Below are 25,193 nucleotides of genomic sequence, written 5' to 3' on the forward strand. Positions count from 1 at the left end.
CTGGGGGTTAGATCAGAGAACTGGGCTTGCTGACCAGGAGGCATCTGGAAAAAATTGCAAAATGCTTTCAGGGCAAAATGATAAGCCTAGTGACGGGTGGTGCTTCCAGCCTGAACTCCACCCCTTGGTGACTGAGCTCCGCCCCTCGGTGACCAAGTTCCGCCCCTTGGTGACCGAGCTCCGCCCCTTGGTGACCGAGCTCCGCCCCCTTGGTGACCGATCTCTGCCCCTTGGCTGCGCAATAGCCCTGGGAGGTGACCAAGACTCCAGCAGCTCAGGCCACCGAGAGGAAGGTGTGGTGAGGAAAGGGACAAGTGACACAGACTTTCTGAGGAACTTCTGCCTGTTAGGACAGTTAGGACATCTGAGGGTCAGGCAGCTTAACGTCCCCTGCCAGCGAGAGAGGGCTACTGTCTAGTAGCTAGTGAGGCAGGACAAGGGCAGGGACAGCAGGACCCAACATGTTTGTGCTGAATCGGGAGGAGACAAACACACCAGCTAAAGAGGGGGCCGCTGCAGAGGTGGAGAAACCGTGGCAGGGTGCCCGTTCTGTCCTTGGACCAACTGAGTTGGAGGTCTCCCTCACCAATTTATCAGGAGTGACAGTACAAGGGAAAGCCCCCCCTGAAAGCCAGACTATAAGCTCTGCTAAGTTCCAAGAAAGCACTGACTGGGTGTGTTTTCTTTACCATTCCGTCTGCAGTCCCAAGGTTGTGTCTGAAACATCATAGATGCTCAGAAAATATTTGTTGTCCAGAGGGAGAAACAAACAAAAGTGGGAACCTAGAGGCTAGAAAATCTGCACGTGGAGGGTGGACCATTTCGTACTTCTCTCTGTTCACATGACCTGGATTCCAGGCCTTTGTGAGTATGTGACTTTGGACAAGTTACAACTTCTCAGATCTGGTGCTTTGTTTTGTTTTGGTTTCTCATTTGTAAAGTGGAGATAATAATACTTCATAGGGTTCTTGTAAGGGTTAAATGAGGTAATGTATATCAAAGTGATTTGTAAACTGTAAAGTGTTAGATAAATGTTAACGTTTGCTCTTTTGTGAGGATGATTTGATGACTGTGAGGCTGGTGATAGCAATGACGGTCATGATGATGGTTTCTTTTGGAAGAGAATGATGTGAAATGGTGAAGTGAGCTTTCGAGTATTTCATACGTGGAACAGGAGTGGATGTATTGATGGAAAGAAAGGTTCACAGGAGCCAGAGACCCCAATGCAGGATTTTGCTCACATGGGCTTGTATAGTCACCCTTTATGTTTGTTAGTTTTGAACCCCAGATTAGGGAAGCTCATTTAAGACAAGGAGTGTCTTTTGCTCCTGCTACTTCTCCATGCCCCTTATATAGTACATTGCTCATAACAAGCAGTCAACATTTGTTGGGAAAAAATAATGAATGAATGATTTGATGAAGGGTGACATAGCTACAGTAGGCAAAGAGAAATGAAAATATTAGCTGGGCAGAGATTGCTCCCTGAAAGTAATTTGCTCAGGCAGAATCAAAACTGATCTTGTCACTTCCTGATTTAAAAACTCCACTGTCTCTTCACTGCTCAAAAAACAAAGTCCAAGAGTATTAGGAGGGCATAGAAGGTCCTTCCGAAACTGGATCCAACCTCTCTCTCTAGCCTCATCTTCCTTCCATCACTCCATCTCGCCAAACCTTAATTCCTTCCACAGCTGTCTTGACTCAGCCGACATGCTAACAAGGCTGAACTCCTTAGGGTTCCCTGGACATGCCAGACCTTTGCATAGGCTATTTCCTCCCATTGGCAAACTCCTATGCACCCGCGGAGATACAGCTTCAATGCTCTCTGTTTTGGAAAGTGATCCCTGATATCCCAGGCATTTATTCATTCACAGAACTAGTGTTTCCTTAGCACCTGTGTATGAGCAGGCCACACAAGATGGCTGTTCTCTTGCTCTCTGTACATCCCCTACTTGACCAGTCTCTGCTTCACCTACACCCTACTCACCTGACCAACCTTCCCTCTAAATCATAGAGCCTCATCAGTAAATGTCTATGTACTTGCCCCCAGCCCCAGCTAGTGATTGTTCTAATCTTTAGATCAGGACTACCTCCACTATGGTAGTTTATCAAAGGGGCAGTGAGGCGCACCCCTCTGCTGGTTTCCCTGGCAACCCATGAGCCAACCTGACATCAGTTCCTCCTATAACTGGTCATCTCCCTCTTCCCCTGGTAGCGAAGGCCACAGCCATGTCCTGCCCACCGTCTGCCACAGGCAGTGGGGTGTCACTCCAGTACCTTGCTTCAGACATGTAAGATCCCCCATCCATTAAACCACTGATGTCTCTGTCACTGACTCTGGGCTCTTTCTTTGGTCTTGTGGTTGGGCAAGTACAGGGATTGCAGGCCTGCAGGGTGCAGCCTAACAACCTGCTGCGAACCAGATATTGTTCTAAGTGCTGGACATAGCAGTGAACACATCAGACCAGATGTCCGTCCTCATGGAGCATTCATTCAAATAAGAGGGGGGTGGAAATTAAAAACAAAAGAAAGAAAATTAATGTATACTATGTTAGCATGTAGTAAAAGTGAGGGGGATGGGGGACTGAGGAAGGGGTTGAGAATTCTATTGTATTTAGGGTGATGTATCAGTCAGGATAGGCCGGGTTATGTTGCAATAACAAACAACCCCCTAAAATCTTAGTTTTATAACAAAGATTTGCTTCTAGCTCATGCTACGTGATCACAGAAGTTCAGCTGGGACTTAGCTCCACGTTCCTTACTGTGAAGATAAGCCCAAGCGAACGTTTCCTTTTTCTTTTTTTTTTTTTAATTTTTATTTTATATTGGAGCATAGTTGATTAACAATGTTGTGATAGTTTCACGTGTACAGCAAAATGATTCAGTTATACATATACATGTATCTATTCCTTTTCAAATTCTTTTCCCATTTAGGTTATTACAGAATATTGAGAAGAGTTCCCAAGCAAACATTTCTGATTGCTCTGACAGAAGCTAGAGAAAAGGAGGGGAAGCAGGCACCAGCATTAAGGGTTTCACCTGAAAATGGTGCAAGTCCTATCTGCTTACGTTTCATTGGCCCAAATGAGTCACGTGGTCACACCTGAGTTAAACAGGACGTGGAAGGGCAATCCTACCATCTTCCTAAGAAGACAGAACTGAGCTTGTGTGAACAGCCCTAATGATTGCTACACGTGGTCGAGGAAGGACTCTCTGATGATAAAGGGACACTTAGGCAGAAAACTCAAGAAAGTAAGAGCTAGCTGGTAGATATTCAGGGTGGAGGACTTCATCCTTCTGGGTTCTCAGGCCAAACAGCTTAGAGACATCCTGACTCTTTCGTCTCTTCCTCTCACAGCCCACATCAAATCCATCAGCAAATCCCATTGGCTATACCTTCAAAATACATCCAGATTTGAGAGCCGCTCACTGCCTGCACCTCTGGTTCAAGCCTCATCATCTCTCCTCTGGATTACTGCAGTAGCATCCTAATTGTTCTCGCTGCTTCTGCCTATGGCCCCTGCAGTCTGTTCTCCCCACAGTAACCAGAGGGACCCTTTTCAAAGTTAAGTCAGAGCATGACACTCCTCTGCCCAAACACTTGTATGGCTTCCCATCTTTCTTGGAGTAAAAGCCACATAGTCCTTACAGAGCCTCACGCCGTCCACACCCCACCCACCCAGTCCCACCCTGCATGCTCTCTGCTGTCATCCACAGCTCTCCCTCTCACTCACCTGGCTTCTGTGATTTATCATCCAATTTGGTCAATAAGGATTTGAGCGCCCACTCTGTCTTAGACACCAAAATATAAGCTGGCAAACATAGTTAAAAACAGATGTCTACACTGTAGTATAATCAGTCTGTTTTCCTGTATCTCTCCCCTACTACACTAGTACCTCTGTTTTCATGTTATTCATCTGTGTATCTATATGCCCAGCACTATGCTTGGCATGGCTTTGTAAGTGATTGATACATATTTGAGCAGAGGATGGACAGATAAATTAGATAGATAGACAGACAGACTGACTTCAACTTTATTGGAATTATGGCATGTGCTGTGGATTCTCTGAGGTGGAATACACCAGCTTCTAACAGCTGAGGCCATTTGCAAGGAGAGCCTAACAGCAGAGGGCCCTATATGAATTTGATCGGCATTTTCAGGGAGACTATAAAAATGAACAGACTTTCGTGTATGAAAAAAAAATAGATTCCAGATCTGAAATGATTTAGTCTTGCTAGATGAGTCAACCCTAAGAAAGAAACACAGGTTCAAGTGGTCAACCACAGTCCATTTACACACCCCTTGGTTTGACTTGAACTTTGAGGAAAGAAGATGGGTTGATGAGGTCAGAAATAAAAGTAACATATGACCTGTAATATTGGAGGAGAGGGTACGAGGGCCCATCAAAACTCTATTGATTCATTTATTTTTTATTTTTTAAAGATTTATTTATTTATTTTTGGCTGCATCAGATCTTAGTTGCAGCATGCGGGATCTTTGTTGAGGCATGCAGGATCTTTCGTTGCGGCACATGGGCTCTTCATTGCGGCATGCAGGCTTCTCTCTAGTTGTGGCACCCGGGTTCCAGAGCGCATGGGCTCTGTAGTTTGTGGCACGCGGGCTCTCTAGTTGAGGTGCATAAGCTCAGTAGTTGTGGCGCGTGGGCTTAACTGCCCTGCGGCATGTGGGATCTTAGTTCCCTGACCAGGGATTGAACTCGCATCCCCTGCATTGGAAGGTGGATTCTCTACCACTGGACCACAGAAAAGTCCCCAAAACTTTACTTAAACTAATAAGTTTTCTGTCTACAGCTTGTGGTGAAAATCCTCAAATGTGAGTATATAATCTTTCCACTTCCACCCACATCAATTTCAGAGAACTCAAATTATTAGTGTGGCCCAGAAGCAAGTTTATTTAAATTGCAGACTGTAATTTTGCTAAGAGAAATGCTAGTATTTAAAGTAAAACTAGAAATGAAATTCATCCAGAAGATACCAAAAAAAACAAAAAGATTCTTAATAGATTCCCCCACAAAGATGATTCCTTCCCCCTTGGAAAGAAGAAAGTTAGTCCCTCTGATTGGAAAAGAGACAGCACGTGGTCGTACTGCATTTCATGGAGATGCGCTCCTGTGGCTGGCTCACCTTCTGCCGTCTTCTGCCACGTGATTGGGAAGTTTGCCTTCCTAGCACTAGCTGAAAGGAAGAGAGTCAGAGCAGTCTTCAGGAATGTGGGGAGAGCACCAGCTGAGTCAGGAAGTCCTGGGCCCCACAGGTTGTTGACAGAGAACTCACAGCCAATACAGGATAGCAAGTGTTGTCAGTGATTAGTGAGCCGTTCAAACAACTGAGCCTGTTCTAGATCTTCAAGCATTCTGCCAAGTGAGGAAATTCTTCATCTTCCCCCAAATTAAAAGGATGTGTCCTATAGATTATGTAACAGCATGCACAGACAATTTATATTCCCTGAACACACAGGGACGTGTTTATATGATTACAGTATATTCTATGTGAGCTCTAGTTGTGTCTCGCAACCCAAGTAGGTGGTAAACTCCTGATTAGAAGGGATCATTTTTGTCTACTTTTTAAACACAATTAGTGGCGTTTATATAGGGTTGAATACTTAATAGAAGATTAATATATGCCAATTGAATGAAAGAGTGAATAAATGAATGAATGAAAAACACTGCCATTGAGAGGAAGCAGCAAGGGTAAAGAGCTGCTAAAATACCTTGATTGGTTCTCTTTAGAGGATGAACAATATAGCTCATGCACCATAGAAGCCTACTAATTTTGGTTTTAAAGTATCAACAATATAAAAAACTCTGGAAATGATTTGCTATGCAAAGAGCAAAATAAGAAAAGAAATATTTGGGGCTTCTAAGTTTCTGAAAGGGTAATGTAAGCAGTATGGTCTGTTGGTAAATTTCAGATTAGGTAGCAATGTAAATTAAGTGGCAATTTCAGTTTAGAAGACTGAGGTGGGTACTAGAATAAAGTCATACAGTGGGAGTTAAAAGCAAACTTAAAAGGGATAAAACCATGTATGTTCACAGCATGCAACTGAACAGCCTAGAAAGTTTAGGCTCCCTTTCTGTGGACTTTCAGAAAAGGAGCCTTTCAATGAGAGGTTTATTTTCATGAGACGTTTGTTCCTGTGGTGATCTGCATAACTTTGCTACTACCTACTTGGCAATAAATCATTTGTGAAGAGGTGAAAAAGTCTCTCACTAGCTGACACAGAACCTCTTTGCACCAGCTGGCCTCTGTGTTTCACTGATCTATATTCTGGAAAGAGTGAAATCTCCCACATCTTACACGGGCTCAGTGTGTCAATCCCAGGACACTGGTGAACATGGCATTCACTTTGTATGAATCTGGCTACAACAAAGGCAACCTTCAAGTTACATGAAAATGAGAATTCAAGGTACCAGACACCAGAGCAAAGACAAGTTAGGAGCTCAGAGCAACAGAAACAGAAACAAAACAAAACAAGCAGAAGACACAAGGTGTAGAAACCCTCAAGCCACCTGGAAATAAATTATGCTCACCTAGGTCTCTCCCACAGTCTCCACAGGTATTTGCTGATGGATGTGGATGACATTGGCTCCATACACGGGCATCCCTCCATTGCTATGCCCCCTTTGGATTAGATAAATGAAGCAAAGCACCCTCTGCAGTAGGCTGGTCTACGAGTCCAAAGACCCACGTTCTGGGTTCTGATCTGCTTCTTACTAATTTGCTGAATGTATCTTCTCTTAACTTTAGTTCTTTTATCTCTAGCTGGTTGAAAGCTTAACTTTAATTGTTTGCTTCTAGGTTGTAGATAAAAGTGCCTGCCTGCCTTGTTGTAGGGGAATAAATGAGGAAATGCACTTGAACATACCCTAGAGATGTGAGCTCCAGGAGGCAGATGATGGCAGGATTTTTGAGTTGAGGGTGAAAGAGATAGAGATCATAGGTAACTACTAAAACAGAACCTCAGAGTCGACTGTCACAAAGCTACTGGATTTTATACCGAGTGTACCCAGAGGAGACTAGGCTCAGAGGGATAGACTCATGCAAACCAAACTTACAAGAGATCAATATTTGAATTAGAATGTCAATTTATTTAATATACAGTGGGAGATATCCCTTTACAGTGACAAGAATGTTTGTAGCTACTATCCAAGGAATCCCCCTCCTTTATTATCGTGGCCAGAAGGTTGTTTTAATGAGAAGATTGGACAGGGTTCTCAGATGCAGTAGAAAATAACTATGTAAATGGATGTAAGTACAACAGGAATTTATTAAAATTATATTGGACATTTGGAATTGTGATTGGCTATAGACTCAAGTTCAGGTACATAGTCAAGAGCAAGGCTCCAGATCATGCTCAGAACTGGTATGGAGAAGACATTCCGCTTCAGCCGCTGAGCATTAGGTATTGCCCTTTGCACTGAGAAGCACTAAGAGTTTGAGATATTGTTAGTGGGAATAACAAATGCCCACCACCATCCACCCTTTTGGCTGTCCAACATTAACAGACGCTCTTCTTCATCCTAAATGCTCCTGCCTGACAAAATGTAACCGTCTCTCATACAATCATACAATTTCTCACTCCTTCCTCAAAAAGATAGCAACACCGAATCTCATCACGGACTGCATCCAGCTCATGTCCTGGAAGTCTGAGTGGGACTCTTCTATTTCTAGAAGAGGAATATCTGTATTGATATTCTATATTACCTATAATATCCTACGGACTAGATATTAAAGGAATAAAGGTATGGTAATAGTTAAGGAAACTACTACCAACTCATTCTATACAAAATAATGGGAGAAAGAGAGAGAAAGAGGAAAAATAGTTAAAATATGAACATGACACTATAGGGAAGAAAATACAGAAAGAATATATAACTCTGAAGAGTCGAGACTGTCTGGTTGCCTGTTGTCCCACCATCAGTCTTTAGCAGGGTCGACCAGCAAGCAGGAGATATTTTTCAAAGGTGAATAGTGCCTTTACTTGCTCTAAAGTCTTAGGGATCTCCTCTGTGACGATCCCCCTGAGGCCTTCTACAGGCTTCATTCAACATCATAATCTGCAACAAATCCTTGGAGCCTTGCTGCTCTATCACTACAACCTTGACCAGCTGGAGAGAGCTCTCTTGCTCCTGGTTCTACTCAAAGCTGCTTGTCTTTCAAAAGAAACAGGACACCCGAATGTGGTATATGTTTTCTATAAAATCGAAACATTTCCACTAAGCATTTTCTTTTTCTTTAGTGGCAGGGGTTACAAGATGTAGAAACAAGTTCTCAGCTTTTAATGTTATCCCATCGTGCTCCAGACTGCTGGATCCTCAAAATTCCTCCCTGATGTAGCAAGCCTAGTATTTTCATGGGCATCTATCTCCCTACATCTGGCATCCTCAGTCGTAGCAATGCTTATCGAGCTCCAGCAACTTTTTGCTCCCAGGAATCTATCTCATCAATGTAGTGGAACAGCATGATCTTCTGTGAGATGATAAGATAATCGACGTCCCTGCAGATGGACTTGTGTGACACAAGGACAGGAAGTTGATGTGTCCCTGGGGCAATACACTTAAGGTATACTGCTCTCCTCACTAGGTGAAAGCAAACTACTTCACGTATTTTCTGTTTGGGGGGATAGAGATCAACAGCTGCATTCCTACACCGTGGGATATATATATTTGCTTTAGTAAAGAGACCACATCTAGAAGAGTAGTTACAATTGTCATTATTTCCTGATTAAGCTTACAACAAATTGCTGTCATTATCCCAAATCTATCATTTTTAATACTGCCAAAAGGGCAATCAAGTAAGGATGTGAAAATAATCCCACTGCTATCTTTTCAGGTCCATAATAATGGCATTTATGTCATCAATTTTACCAAGGACGAGGCAGTGCTTTTGATTTACTGAGTCAGGGGGTTCTAATTGATCTTTTCAACTAGAATAGTTTTATTCCATGGGTCAAGGGCCCAACGAGGGGATTCTGAAGATTGCTGAGTAACTATGCCATCAATACTCTAAGAAACTAGGGCAATAACTATGGGGTCTCACTGAGCCTACTGTGAGGTGAACTCAGGTTAAATCTCCATCTATTGCATGACCCTGATAAGCCTCCACTCTGTAGATAAGAGTGGTATTCTGGATCCCTGGAAATTAATGTTGCTTAAGGATAGTGTCTGATGTCCGGAATAGACTAGGTATTTCTTCTTCTCCTAGTAAGTGACCACAGGACCCTTCGGAGAAGCTGAAGGAAGATATACAATAAAGTACGTGTCAGATGATTGCATGGCCCTTGTCTGTAAACTGATTCAACCTGGGAATAGAGTGGGAGAGAGTGACTCTTTTGTGGTGGTTAAAGTAAAGCCTTTATTCATAATTCTTGGAGTTTGGGGGGGTTTTACAAATTAAGTAGTAACTTTACGGTCTGCTTCTCTATATTGGTTCTCAGGATTCAAGAGCAATTAGATCAATGGTTCTCAAAGTGCCCCTGGATCAGCAACATCAATACAACCTGGGAAGTTATTAGTTAGAAATGCAAATTCTTGGATCCCGTCCATACTTACTGAATCAAAACTCTGTGCCCATGCCCCCAACCTCTCCTTTCTCCCTTCAGCCAAAAGGAAGTCTTTCTCCCTATATCCTATGACTCATTGGGGGTCCAGAGGGAGGCACTCTCCGTTTCCACAGTTCCAACTTCCACACAGGTTTGGCCAAGACCACTCTGCTACATTTGATTTAGGAAAGTTATAAATAAAGGAACTGGGGAAATTTTAAATTCTGGAAGCATCATAGCCAACAGTGACTTTGAGTACGGGAGGGAGAGGGTTTCAATACATCTTTTTACAGTGGTTTGTCATCATGACTCACACTTAGTAAGCTTCCATTTAGCAGTGCATCAGCATTTTAACCCAGTAAGCAAGTGGACTTTAGTCATTGTCCCAACGCTACATAAATAGATGTGCTCTCACTAGCTCAGAGATCAGCTTTTCCTGCTGTCATCAATCCTTGGGAGCTCATCTCAAGGATGACACACATCCCTGCCCCACCCTCCACCAACACACACACACACACCCACACACACATTCCTCTCCCACCCTCACTCCTCTCCAGAAAGTTCTGTTCAAGCCCTGGCTCACATCCAGCCTGATGCAAGGACATGTCTCCTAATTGTCTCTGAGTCCCAGGTCTGGTTCCCCTGAGCAGCATCATGACCCATCTCTCCATAGTAAACTTGTGCTTCCTTTTGAGAACGTGATGGTCTTTTGAAGGATACTCAATGGCACTTCTGTTAATGAAGAGCTGTGTTCTGGCAGCATGCTTTGTGATCAGGAACTTCATTACCATGGTCAGAAATAAAGTTGGACACATAGGCGTGCACCCCTTGAAATCAGTAAAGGTCCCCATTTCCTCCTAATACCAAATTCAGTGGATGCTTTCTAATCATCCCACTTGATTTCTCTTCTACCTCTGACAGGATTGAATCAGGGAAGCGGGAGAGAGTGATGGAAATACACAAACTGGGTTCAAATCCTTACTCCTGCATTCCTAGTCATGGGGCTCTGGACAAGTTACTTAACTTCTGACACTAACTTTTCTTCATCTGTAAAATAAGTAAGGTGATTTACAAGGAAGATTATAATGCATATGGAGCTATTGGAATACAGATAGTCTTTGATAACGAGTAGTTATTACTGCCCTTGTTGACGAGTTTTCATTTTTAAACTCTTCCCTTGGATATTGTGGCACCTCTATACCATGGTTCTCTTTCTATCTCAATTTCTATTTCTCATTCATTCATTCAACAATATTTATTAAATGTCTACTATGTGCCAGGCATTTTACTAGGCACTGGGGTTACAAAAATTACTAATACACAGTCTCTATTCTAGAGAAGTTCACAGACCAGTGGGGAGAGAGAAGTACAGACAAATATGGCTTGACATGATAACTGCTATACTAGAGGTCCACTCATGGTGGTCTAGACACAGTGGCCTAAGGTGCCAACAGGAACCTGGGAAGTCTTCCGGTTTGAGCTAAGCCTTGAAGGATGGGTCTAAATTTGGCAGGCAAACAAAGAATGGAAGCTTGTCCCAATCCAAAGGAGCAGTATGCATAGCGTTAGTGAAAATCATCTACCTGGCAGCAAAATCAAAAGGCTCAAACAGAAAAAAATGTTGGACAATACCATTTATTTTAGTCACAGACCAAAAATGGTGTGATCATTTTTGTGCACAAACTTTTGGATATGGAGGCTGTCTCGCATATGATCAAAGTGTTTCTTTAACATCACTTAGGAATACACTGATACAACAACTCTCAAAATGGCCAACAGTGTTGTCTTGGCTCTTGGCACGTGGTATGAAAATCGCTCTAAAACTCTAGAATCACAATCTGCATGAATGAGATGCTCACACTAGAAGAGGCACATGAAAACTCAGATCAACTGAGGAAAAGCACGCTCAACTTTCATCTAAAACTCACAGATACTCGTTGAGTGGAATGGTCAGGAAAAAAATCACTATAGATTAAAATTTATTTTTCTCTTTCTCTTTCCTCCTCCCGTCCAGGGGTATAATTGATTTTGCTCAAGTCGAATCCAAGTATGATGTGACTTCCCCTATCTGAAGCCTTTGTATCAGAATTTGCACAGAATTTGCTAAGATTTTCCTTTTATAGGCTGGAACATTAACGATGAAGTCCTGCAGTCCATGTTTTTATTACAGAAACTATAGAGAAATTTAATAGAGTCGTGTTTAAGAGTCTTTTAAAATAATTACTGAGTTTGGTTGGCAAAGAAGTGTTTACATGTGCACCCTTATACGTTGCTGATGGCGTTGAAGTTGACCCCCTTTTGAAGAGCAGCTTGGCAATACTTATCAAGTGTCATGATGGTGATCATGATGATGGTAGTGATTATATTTATTGACTGTTAATTTATTGTGTATTAATCACTGTGCAAGTAATTTACATGTATTAACCTACCACTTCCCTCAGTAGTACTACTGTTATTTCCACACTTCCCTCAGTAGTACTACTGTTATTATTTCTATTGATAGATGAGGAAAGTAGAACACAGAGTTTAAAAAACTTGCCCAAGGTCACACAGCTAGCAAATGGCAGATCAAGAATCTAAACAAAAGCACTCTGACTTATACGCCAGAGACTATGCTCTGAACTATTCACTATACTGCTTTCTACTGTATCAAATTCTAATATCTCTCTACCCAGTTATTACATTTCTGGGAATCAATCCAGAGCAAAAAAAAAAAAAAAAAAAAAATCCTAATCATGAACAATGTTATATGCAAGAAGATTTATTGCATAGTATTATATGTCACTGGAAGCAACCCAAATGTCCAAACATTGGGGAACAGTTAAGTAAATGATGTATGTCCAGATAGTTGACAACTTCACACCATTAAAAATGGTGGTCATGTCTTCCATGTAAAGAAGATGGATTGAATATATGCATCTACTATTACTCCTTCCCTAAGTGACAGTGAAAGGATCTTTTTAAGAGGCTTAAGTCCACAAGGACAAGAATAAAAGAAGAGGAGACAATAGCAATTTTATTTGCAAAGCCTGAAAGTAGTGGATTATCAAGAAGTAAATGACTTAGCACATCAGAGAAAGTGGACTCGTAAACGGGCAGTGGGGGCAAGGTATGAATCAATCTAATTTATACTGGAGGCTTCTTTAAAGGCTCAGAAATTGGTGGCATCCACTTAAAAGTGGAATGAAGGGAGGGGGCAACTAAAATAAGGGGGAAGGGTTGACAGTCTAAGAAGCACTTTGATATCCCATTTCCCATTATCCTCTCCTATTCTGCACAACCAGGAGACTATCCCTCCTCCAACCCTGCAGATGGTTGGAGGTTTGATCCTGGAGAAGATGCTACACAAGCTTTCTGGGCTAGATGGATCAAAGTGTCTCTGAACTAGAGGGCTCTTCCAGCAGCACCTGACACAATTCATCACTCTCTCTTTCTTGAAACATTTTTTCAGTTGGCGTCCAGATAATTCTCCCTCTTGATTCTCTCTGTCTTCTTAACTGACCCCTCTTTTCAGTCTCCTGTTCTAGTTCCTTCTCATCTCCTCAACCTCTAAATGTTGACGTACTGCAGGATTCTATGCTTGGTCCACTCTTCAATCTATATTATTCCCTAGGCAATTTCACCCAACCTCATGACCTTAAATACCATCTCCGGAATTTATGTCTCCAGCCTCTTCCTTGAGCACCTTGAGGATTGCGATTTATAAGAAATTTACATGTGGTCATTCAGATGATCAAATTATATTTTTCATATTTATTTGGTCTTTGTCCACAGTTCCTGGCTCATAGCTCCCCAAACCCTTGGAATTTTCCGAGCCAGAAGAGCAATGAGAGCATCTTTTGTTACATTTGGTCTCTTGTGCTCAGTTCCTGAAAACACTTCAGAGCCATAAAGGTGAAATGGGTGTCTTGTTATTCATATAAAAAGGCTTTTCCACCACAACCGGATTTATGCTAATGAGGTGACTTCTGGAAAGCACCTAAGAACGGAGGCTGGTTGCCAAGGTAACCAACCAGAAATAGATGATTAGGACTGATTTGCAGGGATAGGAGAGAGGGTGGAGGTTGAATCAATCGCCAATGGCCAGTGATTTAATTAATCATGCCTATGTAATGAAGCCTCCATAAAAAAACCAAAAAGGAGGGGTTTCTGAGAGCTTTCAGGTCGGGGAAACAGAACGCTTCCACGAGCCACTGTGCTGGGCCCCAAACTCCATGAGGACAGATGCTCCTGTATTTGGAAACTTACCCTATGTATCTCTGGCTGTTGATTTGTATCCTTTAAGATGCTTTATAATAAACAGGTAACCTAGTGTGTAAACTGGTTTCCTGAGTTCTGTGAGCCTCTCTGGCAAATTAATTGAACCCAAGGAGGGGGTCATGGGAACCTCTCATTTATGGCCAGTTGGTCAGAAGCACAGGGCTTGTGACTGGCATCTGAAGTGGAGGGTGGTCTTGCAGGAATGAGCTCTTTGACTTTGGAGTCTGATGCCATCTTTTGGTAAACTGGGTCAGAATTGAGTTGAATTACAAGACACCCTGTTGATGTCCCCAGCATTCCTTGGTGATGTGGGGGGAAAGCTGCCCCTCCACACATTGGAATTGGGTGCAGAACCCAAATAACACCAGACTCATATAGCCACCTATCACTCTACACATACATTCCATACATGTCTCAAATATGACATGTGTAAAATCTAACTCATGATGTCTCTCCAAAATCTCTCCCATCTCAGTAAATGGCAATTCCATACTTCCAAATGATCGGACTAAGACCCTTGGAGACATCCCTGATCCCCTCCTTTCTCTGTCACCTCATAACCGATCCATTAGTAAATCCAGAAAACATATACAGAATCTAACCATTTCTCAGCAGCAATTTGGTCGCAGCCTTGGTCCAAAACACCACCATGACTCGACTGGATTGATACAATGGCTTCCTAACTGGACTTCCTTTTTCTTCCCTTGAGCCCACATATTCTATTTTCCACTCAGCAATTAGAATGACTAGGCACCTCCTTACTCACTAGCTCACTATGCTACAGCCATACCCCTCTTGCTCTTCTCCAAAGGTATCACGCACATTCGTGCCTCAGGGACCTTGCTGGTTCCCTCTGCTTGGGAGGCTCTTCCTCCAAATATCCACCTTATATCCTTTAGGCCTTTGCACAATGTCATCCCCTCAGTAAGATCTTCTCTGATCACTCTATTTAAAATAGTCTTAAAATCATGTACACACTAGTATATATAAAATAGATAACTAATAAGGACCTATTGTATAGCACAGGGAACACTACTCGATACTCTAATGACCTATATGGGAAAAGAATCTAAAAAAGAGTGGATATATGTATATGTATAACTATTCACTTTGCTGTACAGCAGAAACTAACAAAACATTGTAAATCAACTATACTCCAATAAATATAAAAATAAAACAAAAATAAATAAAATCGTCTTAAAATAACCCATTTACCCTAGCTCTGTCTTTCCTTCTCTCCTGTTTTTTTTATTCATAGTATTTATCACTTTCTGACAAATCATAATTTTAAAAAATTAATTGATCAATTGCCTGCCTTCCTACATGAGTCACAGAAGCAGATATTTTTATGTTTTATTCCCTGCAGCCTCCCCAGTGCTTAAAACAGTGCCTGACACATGGCAAGCACTCAGTAAAGAGTGAATAGGAAAAACCAGACACAGCTGAAGTGAGATTAAGAGGATATTTTCATATTGGAAGCTGACAATCCCTGCTGTACTCCCCCAACTAAAGCCCAAGAATGTTCGAAGGCAGGACTTTGACCTCCATGCAGGAAATTGGAATAGCATTCTTCGGGGAATCTGCCAGCTCACGGGAAAAGAACTGAAGACACTGACATTGGGCTCCCTGGGAACTTTTCCAGACTGTTCACCCTATAGAGATGATCATAACTAGGGTGACCTTAGCTAGGACTGATGTGGTTTCCAGGTCCATGGAACTTGCAGTGTTAAAACTGGCATAGTCCCAGGCAAACCATGGTGGTTGGTCATCCTAAGTACCATGCACATTCTCAGAGCTCGCAATCTCTCAGCTATAAACAAACTTACCAAAATATCTAGGTTAACACACATCTGGACAGTCATTAGCTTGAAATACTGAGACCAAAATAAATACTCAGTTAAAAAGTAACTTGGAGAAAACAAAGACTATGCATGGAGAAGGAAAAAAAATCATTGATATCCTCAGAGAGATAAGAGAATATCACAACCATGAAAATGGACAGGAAACTGGACATTAAAGATTAATTAGAGAATTAATCCAGGAGATCTAACAGTAAGAGTTCTAAGTAAGAGAGAACAGAGAACACAGAGGGCAGAAATCATTAACAAAAAATTCAAGAACATTTCCCAGAGCAGAAAGTCTTGAATTTTCAGATTAAAAAGGACCCACTTTGTGACCAGAATATTAGGTGAAATTAGATACACACACAGCAAGACACGATAATCTGAAATTTTAGATCACTAGGTACAAAGAGAAGCTCCTACAAGAGAGAAAAAACAGGTCACATATGCAAAAAAGAAGTAAGAATGGCCACAGACTTCTGAATATCAGCATGTAAAGTTATAAGACAATGGAGCAATGTCTTCAAAATTCTGAAAGGATATTATCTTAAGCATAGGATTCTATACCAAGCTAAACCATCAATCAAGTGTGAAAATAGAATAAAAACACTTTCATGCATGCAAAGTCTTAACATTTTACATTCCATTTCCCAGCACCCATCTGGGAAAAAGGGTACATTTTTACATGTACCCTTTTCCCAGAAAGCTACTGAAGAATGCTCTCCATTAAAACTAAGGAAATAAACCAAGAAAAGGAAGACTACACAAAAAAACGGGGACCAGAAAATGAACACAGAAGAAGGTACAGTGAATCCCCAGAATACTTTTGAAGGGAAATCTCAGGATAAGAGCTGTGAACGAGATATAAAGGGCAACCAGCCCAGAACAGAGCAAATCGCAAGACTCTAGAAGAGATTTCTTCCAGATGAAATTAATAATTTAACAAATATGTCTGATGGTCTTGAAGGAAGATTTAAACAGGTGATGCAGTATTTGGGATTGAAATTCTCTGAAAACGAAGCAAACAGACCAAACGAAGATAACAAGGAAAACAAGAAGTGCAATAAAAGAGGAGTGATCAAAGTTTATTACATGGCTCAGCTGCAATAGCACTTATATAGAAAATGTCATATAAATATTGAATATTAATGAGATTAAAATGATAAATAATCCACATTAGGAGTATATAGAGATGGAAAGAATATGCATAAGTACGGGGAGTAGGTAAAGGGAAAAGGGCTACAGCCCCATCTTCCATTCTTAAATAATCCTTAGATAATGTTTCAAACTGAAACATTAAGAGGTACAGTGAAGCGTGTTATTTAGAGGTATGGAGGTCAAAAGCAAAAGAATCAACCAAAAAAGTTGAAAGAGGCTATCTGTGGGGAGATGGACACTGAAGAGTGAGGGTGAGGGAGGAGGAAGCAAAGAAATGCTGTTTTTAAACCTTGTAGAGGGGCTTCACTGGTAGAGGGGCTTCCCTGGTGGCGCAGTTGTTAAGAATCCGCCTGCCAACGCAGGCGACACGGGTTCAAGCCCTGGTCGGGGAAGATCCCACATGCCACGGAGCAACTAAGGCCGTGCGCCACAACCACTGAGCCTGCACTCTAGAGCCAGCGAGCCACAACTACTGAGCCTGTGTGCCACAACTCTGAAGCCCCGGGCACCTAGAGCCTGTGCTCCGCAACAAGAGAAACCACTGCAATGAGAAGCCCACGCACCGCAATGAAGAGTAGCCCCTGCTCACCACAACTAGAGAAAGTCCGCACGCAGCAACAAAGACCCAACGCAGCCAAAAATAATAAATAAATTAATTAATTAAAAAAAAAAACCCTTGTAGAACTATCTGACTGTGTAAAAGATTTGCACCTAAAATTCACTAATTTTTTATTTTGAAGTATTACATAAGTAAGAAAAAAGTATACAATTTATTAGTTCAATGCCTTTTTCCCATGTGAACACATTATATAATAAGACCCAAATCAAGAAATTAAACATTACCAGTACCCAGAAAGTCCCCTTGTGCCCCCTCCCAGTCCCCACCATCCCACCAAGGAAAACCGGTATCCTGATTTGTGACATCATAAATCAGTATCCCCTCCTTTTGGAATCTGTATAAATGGAATCATATGTAAGTACTCTTGTTTCTGGCTTCATTTGCTAGTATGTTTGTAAGATTTATCCACGTTGTTATACGTAGCAAGACTGACAATATTGCTCTGTAATAGTCCATTTAATGAAAACACCACAATTCATTTATCTGTTTTCCTGTTGATGGACCTTTGGATTATTTCCAGTTTGAGCATTCTTGTACAAGTATGCATGCATAATTTTGATAAAAGTAAAAAAAAATCAGAAAGGAACAACATGGAGATATGCGTTGGTATGAAAAAGCAGGATATAAAATTGATGCAACTATTCATAAATCCATTTAACCACAACAAAAATTTTTAGCATCTCCTATATGCCAGGCAATGATCTAAGCACTGAGGTTTCAATGGTGAAGACAATTATGGCTTCTGTCATCCAGGAACTTAGAGGGTAAGGGAGAGAGAGGAAACCTGTAATTATATGTCTGATGACTATTTTGAAGCAGGATTGCCATGATCTTATCTAACTCTGTGACATTTATGTTGAGCTCTGAAAGAAGAGAAGAGGTTAACTGGGTGAAGGGGCAGGAGGAACTGGGAGGAAGAGCCTTCCAAGGAGGAGTTACAGAACATACAAAAGGCCCGAGGAAGGAAAGAACCCAGTGTGGACCCAAAGTCAGTCAGCCCACGGTGCCTGGAATACAGAGAATAAGGAGGAGAGAGCTGGGGTCTGGACTGTGTTGAAGGCTCTTGGTAGCCCAGGCAAACAAGGACTGAAAGGAATCCACTGAGGCCACTGGTGACTTGAACAAGAGCAATTTCGGTGGCCTGGTGGGGGTAGAATCCAGAGTAGGGTGAGTTAGAAATGAGTGGAAGGTAATGACATGAATATAAAAATAACTGGAAGGAAATACACCAAAATAAAAAGTTGTGTATCAAGTTAGGGTGAGATTATATATGTCTTTTTTTCTTCAAACTTTCTTTTAGATCTATCATCTATTTGTCTCTTATTTTATTTTTTTGGAAAATTGACCTAACCCCTTCAAATTTAAAGATTTACATGAAGGTCAAAAGTTACTGTTGTTTTTTGGAGGGGTATGCATACCAATTTATTCTTAGTCTTTCTGGATTATATTAATATCCTGCCTTGTAAAAATGAGGTACTTTGACTATATCAGAGATACATTGTTTTCACAAAATTGTGAAAACATTGGTAAATGTAGGAATAACAAAGTATGTAGGGCCTGGGGAGTCCTCATTTTCTTCTGCTAAATACACACACACACACACACACACACACAAATTTTTAATACAAAACACATGGTGTGGTGAGGTCAGTCAATCTGATGATTCAACTTTGGCCCAGAATCAGGGACAGCTTCGCAACTTCAAGAGCTTCATGCCACATGATGGAAACAAAATGGAGCCGACTGTCCCAACAAAGAAACAAAGTATGTTTAGGGAAAGGGCTTCCTTCTTTAGGGAACGCATACCTTTGCCAGAAATACTCTCTACGTATTTATTTATGCTAAAGACTCTATTGAGAAGATGAAAGGTTTTATTTTATTTGAAAACCAAGGCACAAGTAATCCAAGTAATAGCCATATTCAGAGAAAGATTATTCTCCTCCTCATGAATTCTCGTACCATTGAACCCTATTTCCCTTGTGGCCCTTAATACTTTCTTTGTTACATGTTTATGCCTCATCTCCCTTTATTTAGTAATTCATCTCTAATTTCCTTCAGCACCAGATCTTACACAGAAAAGCAACTTAATAAGTTCTACTAAATTTATTCATACACACATTCATCCAGCATAGCAGTTGACAAGAAGTGGAAATCTTCACCTTTCACAACTGTGTTTGTTCTTCGTCTTCAAATTTGCCTTGGTTTTCAATGTCTCCTTTGGCTACTAGATCATTGCTGTTACTGAATGTGCAGAAACCCGACACAGGCTATATTCTATCAAACTTTGGTCTAAGGTCCTCTGAGTAATAAACAGTAATTTTGTCCGCCCAAAATTTGAACCAACTGCTCATATTACATTCCTTTCCTGGGCTAGTTTCATCAACAGCAGCTATATCTTATAATTAACATTACAATGATAATAACAAAAGCCTTTGTAATTAATTGGCTCATGCACCCTCTATTCCCAAGAAACAATGACTCATCATCCTTAATTTGCAAAACACATTCTTTTTAAATTTTATATTTAGCATAATGAGATACAAAATTAATTTATTCAGGGTCTTAAAAAAACAAAATTGCAGGATTAGAAAACAATTACCAAGTCCCAGGTATTAGTGTTGTGTCACAATCATTCTTCTGATAGTCAAAGTCATCCATCCATTCATCCATTCATCCATCCATCCATCCATTTATTCATTCAGTATAACTTTATTGTGCTAGGCACTGTGCCAAACTCAATAGAAACAAAAAATTATTGTTACTGCTCTCAAAGAGTTCACAATTTCATTGGGACGGCATTCGGAAGTATACACAAGAAAACAGGCAGTTTTTTTTTAAAAAGAAAAGAGGAATAAATGCAATGCTTAGATGTGTTGTGCACTTTACAAGCACATCTGTAGCTTTCTGACATTTGAACTGATAAAGATTTGTGTACTTTCTAGGAGACCAAGCTGTTTCCCAAAGACAACCAGATGCCACCACCAATTCTCAGGTAGGAATTTTACATGTAGGAATATTATAGTTATTTGAGAACAGTGTTAGGTTGCTATCTGACAATGGTTTTTGAAGTTTTTGGTTTTTTTTTTTTTCTTTTAAGTCATGGAACTTGTCCTTCAAAGGGAATTTTACAGACATGTAAACAAAACAAACACAGATGAGCTGTGATGGACAAAGGCAGAAGTAACAGGTCAGAGCCCCATCCAACTGGCTTGCTCAAGATTTCCATGAAACCTCAAAGGCTCCTTGGAACATCATTGAAAACCAATAAAGGAAAGTCACCAACCTTTCAAGTTTGAGTATCAAAATGCCAAATTTGTCCAATTTTGTTGACTATGAAAATTAATTTAGGGTCTAATATCTGAATCAAACTTGGCTAATCTAAAAGTGGTCAGCCTTTGAGTAAGAACGCTCTACTCTATAATGAACTTCAGCAAAACTTCTGAGGCCCTTCGGGTTCATCAGTGGCATATTTTTTGTTGTTGTTGCTCCCTTAGCTGTGTAATATGCAGAATGCTTTCAAAGGTTTTGAATAACTTTGCCCTCCTCTTTTCAAAAACTGAACAAGAATTTTTTAAAAACCAAATTTATTGAGGTATAACTGACGTATAGCACTGTATTGGTTTCAGCTGTACCACATAATGATTTGATATCTGTGTGTATACTGTGAAATGAGCAGCACAGTTAAGTCTAGTTACCACCTGTCACCAAACAAAGTTAACTTTTAGGATTTACTCTCTTGGCAACTTTCAAGGATGCTCCACAATATTATCGACTATTGTCATCATGCCTTACTTTATATCCCTGTGATTTATTTATTTTGTAACTGGAAGTTTGTACCTCATGACCCCCTTCACATGTTTTACCCATCCCCAATCCTCCTCCCCTCTGGCAACCACCATCCTTGAACAAGTATTTTTGAACCTAACCATGTATCAGGATTGGAGATGCAGTGGTTGGCAAGATAGACACATCCTTTCCCTAAAAGGAGCCACACATGGAACTACATACTGCTTGAGAAGACCACATAAAGCCTAGGCAAGCATAAAAGAACACAAGTTCATTATAGCCAGCATTCATACAACTGTGTTATAATTCAATTCAACAAATAATTATTGTTACCTACTAAATGCCATGCACTAATTAGATTGAGGGAGACAAAAAATGAATGCTACCTTCACCCTCAGGAAGCTCATAATATAACATATAACAAGGAAAAGACAAGCATACCAATGGCAGGCTATTAAATGTCAAAGTAGATCACCATCACGGTTCCTTAAAAGGGTGAGATTAGAAAGCCCTTTACAATCAGGAGTGGAAAAGCCTGCATAACAGGCTTTTTCTGAACCTGTCTTCCTGGCTGATTAAGATAATTTTCTTTGGTGGATCAAAAAAGGACTTTCAGAAATTCTCTTTTCTTTGGGGAGGGGTCGGGGAAGAAGAGACAGGAGAGAGAGAAAGAGAGAGAGAGAGATCAGTCAGTATATGACGTTTTCATCCAGAAAAAAATCCAATTTCCCTTGGATTTTTTCTTACTAATCTGTTCCTCTTCCATCTTCTCCCGCCATATTCCCCCACCATCCATCCAGCTAATCATCCAGTCATGTCTTTGACTCCTCACTCACCCTCCCATATCGAATAAATCCAGCCCTGTTGATTCAGCTTACTAGATATCCATTAAATAGATATTGAATGTATCCATTTCTCTCTGTCTTCCGTGCTCAAGCACCTTATATTTCTAAGCAGCACTTATAAACATTATAATTAATTATCTGCATAATTCGTCGTTTGCCATCTCCAATCACCCCATCTTCCATACTCTCCCCACCTCAGCTGTAAGCTCCATGAGGCCAAAGACTGTGTCTGTCGTGTTCACTACTGTATCCCCAATACTTAAAGGGTCTAACACAGAGTGTATGCTCAGTGAGGGGATAGAAGGTGGAAGGGAGGAAATAAGTTGATCAAAACTCAGCAATCATCAGCTCCTCCGTTAAACTCCCTCATGATTATGTGAAAACAAAATGTGGATAGAAATGTATGTACCTCATTTGTATTATGTATCAATGTATTTTTATGTGCATCATTATTTCACTGAAATGGTCAACTCCTGACAATGTCAAGTATTTGAGCTAACTCTATTTTATGATAGATTAAAGATTAAGAAACAATGCAATGTATATGTATATCAAATCACCACTCTGTACACTATGCACATCTTACAATTTTATGTCAATTATAACTCAATAAAACTGAAATTTAAAAAAAGGAAAAAGGGCTTCCCTGGTGGCGCAGTGGTTGAGAATCTGCCTGCCAATGCAGGGGACACGGGTTCGAGCCCTGGTCTGGGAAGATCCCACATGCCGCGGAGCAACGAGGTCCGTGAGCCACAACTACTGAGCCTGCGCGTCTGGAGCCTGTGCGCCGCAACAAGAGAGGCCATGATAGTGAGAGGCCTGCGCACCGCGATGAAGAGTGGCCCCTGCTTGCCGCAACTGGAGGAAGCCCTAGCACAGAAACGAAGACCCAACATAGCAATCAATAAATAAAAATCTTTAAAAAAAAAAAAAAGGAAAAAAGAAACAGAACCACATATCCCCTTTAGGAGATGATATAGTGCAGCAATATAACCCAGCTGTTCACATTTTGAGTCTTTTAATTAATCTGCTGGTCTGTAAACACTGGGTGGCTTGTGAAATTGAATTTGCTATGCTCATATGGCAGCCCCGCCAAACACCCAGCATTTGACCAAGAGTACGTCCTAGACACAGGTATGAGTGAACCTAAACTTAGTATCTGTGATATGCATTAAGCCTTTGGTTTATCCTTAAATTTATTTCATTTACCAGGAGATACAATAGGCTCTTGTGTCCATTGTTGATTCGGGCCCACATCCTCTGTTTGTCAAGCTTGTCTCATAACATAGTCACGAGGTCTATATGTCTGGAGTCAACATTTCCCAGATCGACACATTTTAAAGCAGATTCAGTTTCAACAATCTTTTTTCAGGAGGAAGGGGCCTCCATCTCACCTTTCAAAGAGTAGAACATCTGCTTTGATTTGGTAAACAGTAATGTTTCATCCCCTGCCCGCCTGCTGCAGAAGCCCACATATCACAAAACCCTAAATGCCACTGGAGGATTCAGCCTCCAGGCTGCATGCTCTGTATCCAGTCCAACCCAGCAATTGCCACGAAGCAAAGTTAGCCTCATTATGGCCTGTTCCATCTGCCTCGAGTCTTAGAAAAGGTTAAAACTTTGCAGAAGCTTAATGAAACACGGCCTGCCCTGGAGAAATACAGATTTGTTAGTGCTTTACACAGAAATGAAACAAGTGGAATAAAACGAGGAGTGGATCCTCTGAGTCATAGGATGTGGGTGAAGAGTGCTTACTAAATGGAGAACTTAAATACTAATTCATTAAATTGACAGCAAAAATATTTGAGGTCAAGGTCCTGCTCTGCACCAGTGAGCTGTGTGACCTTCAGTAAATTGAACTCCTCTGGGTCTCTATTTCCAAATGGGAATGATAGTCTACCCTAACTTCCCTTCAGGACTGACCAAAGGATGAGATGGTAGGTGTGAAAGCACATTATAACTTTAAAGAAAACTATTACTAGGGAGTTCCCTGGAGGTCCAGTGGTTAGGACTTGGCGCTTTCACTGCCAAGGGGGTTCGATCCCTGGTCGGGGAACTAAGATCCCGCAAGCCATGGGGTCAAAAAAAAAAAAAAAAAGAAAGAAAGAAAAAAAAGAAAACTATAACCAAAAGATATTCTGAAATGGAGGAAAACCCCCCACATCACTCCTAGTGAGAAGCTGAAACACGTAGGTAGGTTCCTTTCAACGAATCTGTTTTTCTAGATGTATGTATATTAATGTAACGTTTCCTGAGTGTGAGTCTGTGTTTTAAAGAGCAAGTTTTTAGAACTGGAAAGGGCAGAGGAAGGAAGACAGCTCATGATTCAAAATTTCCGACAGAAACTCCAGAAAGTAGTCGGGTTCACTCATTCCTGTGCTCATGCACTAATTCTCTAAGCAATCACTCAATTCCACAACAGTTTATTGAGCACCTGCTATGCTCAAAATACCGTGCTGGCCACTCTGGATGCAACGGGATAAAGGCAGTCCTGATCCCTGCTCCTATGACATTACATCAAAGCATTTTTTGAAATGCAGGAATGGATCAGATATGATTTCCACCCTGAAGCAGTCATAAACTAGTAGAAAAGAAAGTGGCTATGAAGCAAAATTGAATCCTTCTCAAAGGAGTCTGCTTTTAAGAGTAAGACAAAGAGATGAAGGGTTCTCATCAATTCTCTCTTTTTCCGGATCAGCAAACAACATCAACACCAGCATATAGACATGCTTAAGTAACCGCTATCTTAAACCCTCCCTTGACTTCATTCCCTTTTATAGCAAAACTTTTTACAAGACTTGCCTATCGTCAGTGTCTCCACTTCCTTTCTACACTTGCCCTCCTCAAACCAATTCAACTGGGATCCTCTCCTCACCACTCCACTGAGACTACTTTTGGCAAGGCCACCTGTGGTCTCCATCTTGCCAAATTAAGTAGTCCCTGAATTCAGTGGTCAATATCTTGTATTGATATTTTGCTCCATTTCCTTCAAGAGCTTGAATTCTATAGTTGTATCTTAAAAAACACCTCTTTTCTCATCATCTGGAAGTGGAGATGGGGAGGAGGATGGAGAAAAACTCAGAGATGAAACAAAACACTGAAATGCTGCCCTCCATTTAAGTGAT

At 41.0% G+C, this 25,193-nt stretch overlaps 1 long non-coding RNA gene across 1 annotated transcript; it reads left to right on the top strand.

Annotated features, from left to right (window-relative positions):
* The first annotated feature begins 227 nt into the window (after positions 1-227).
* Positions 228-25,193, top strand: LOC309647736. Its single transcript, XR_014256273.1, has 2 exons — positions 228-12,002; positions 12,033-25,193. It is a non-coding gene; the product is annotated as an uncharacterized lncRNA (long non-coding RNA).

This window comes from Balaenoptera physalus (assembly GCF_965194825.1).
Source record: "Balaenoptera physalus genome assembly, chromosome: 18".
NCBI lineage: Eukaryota > Metazoa > Chordata > Mammalia > Artiodactyla > Balaenopteridae > Balaenoptera > Balaenoptera physalus.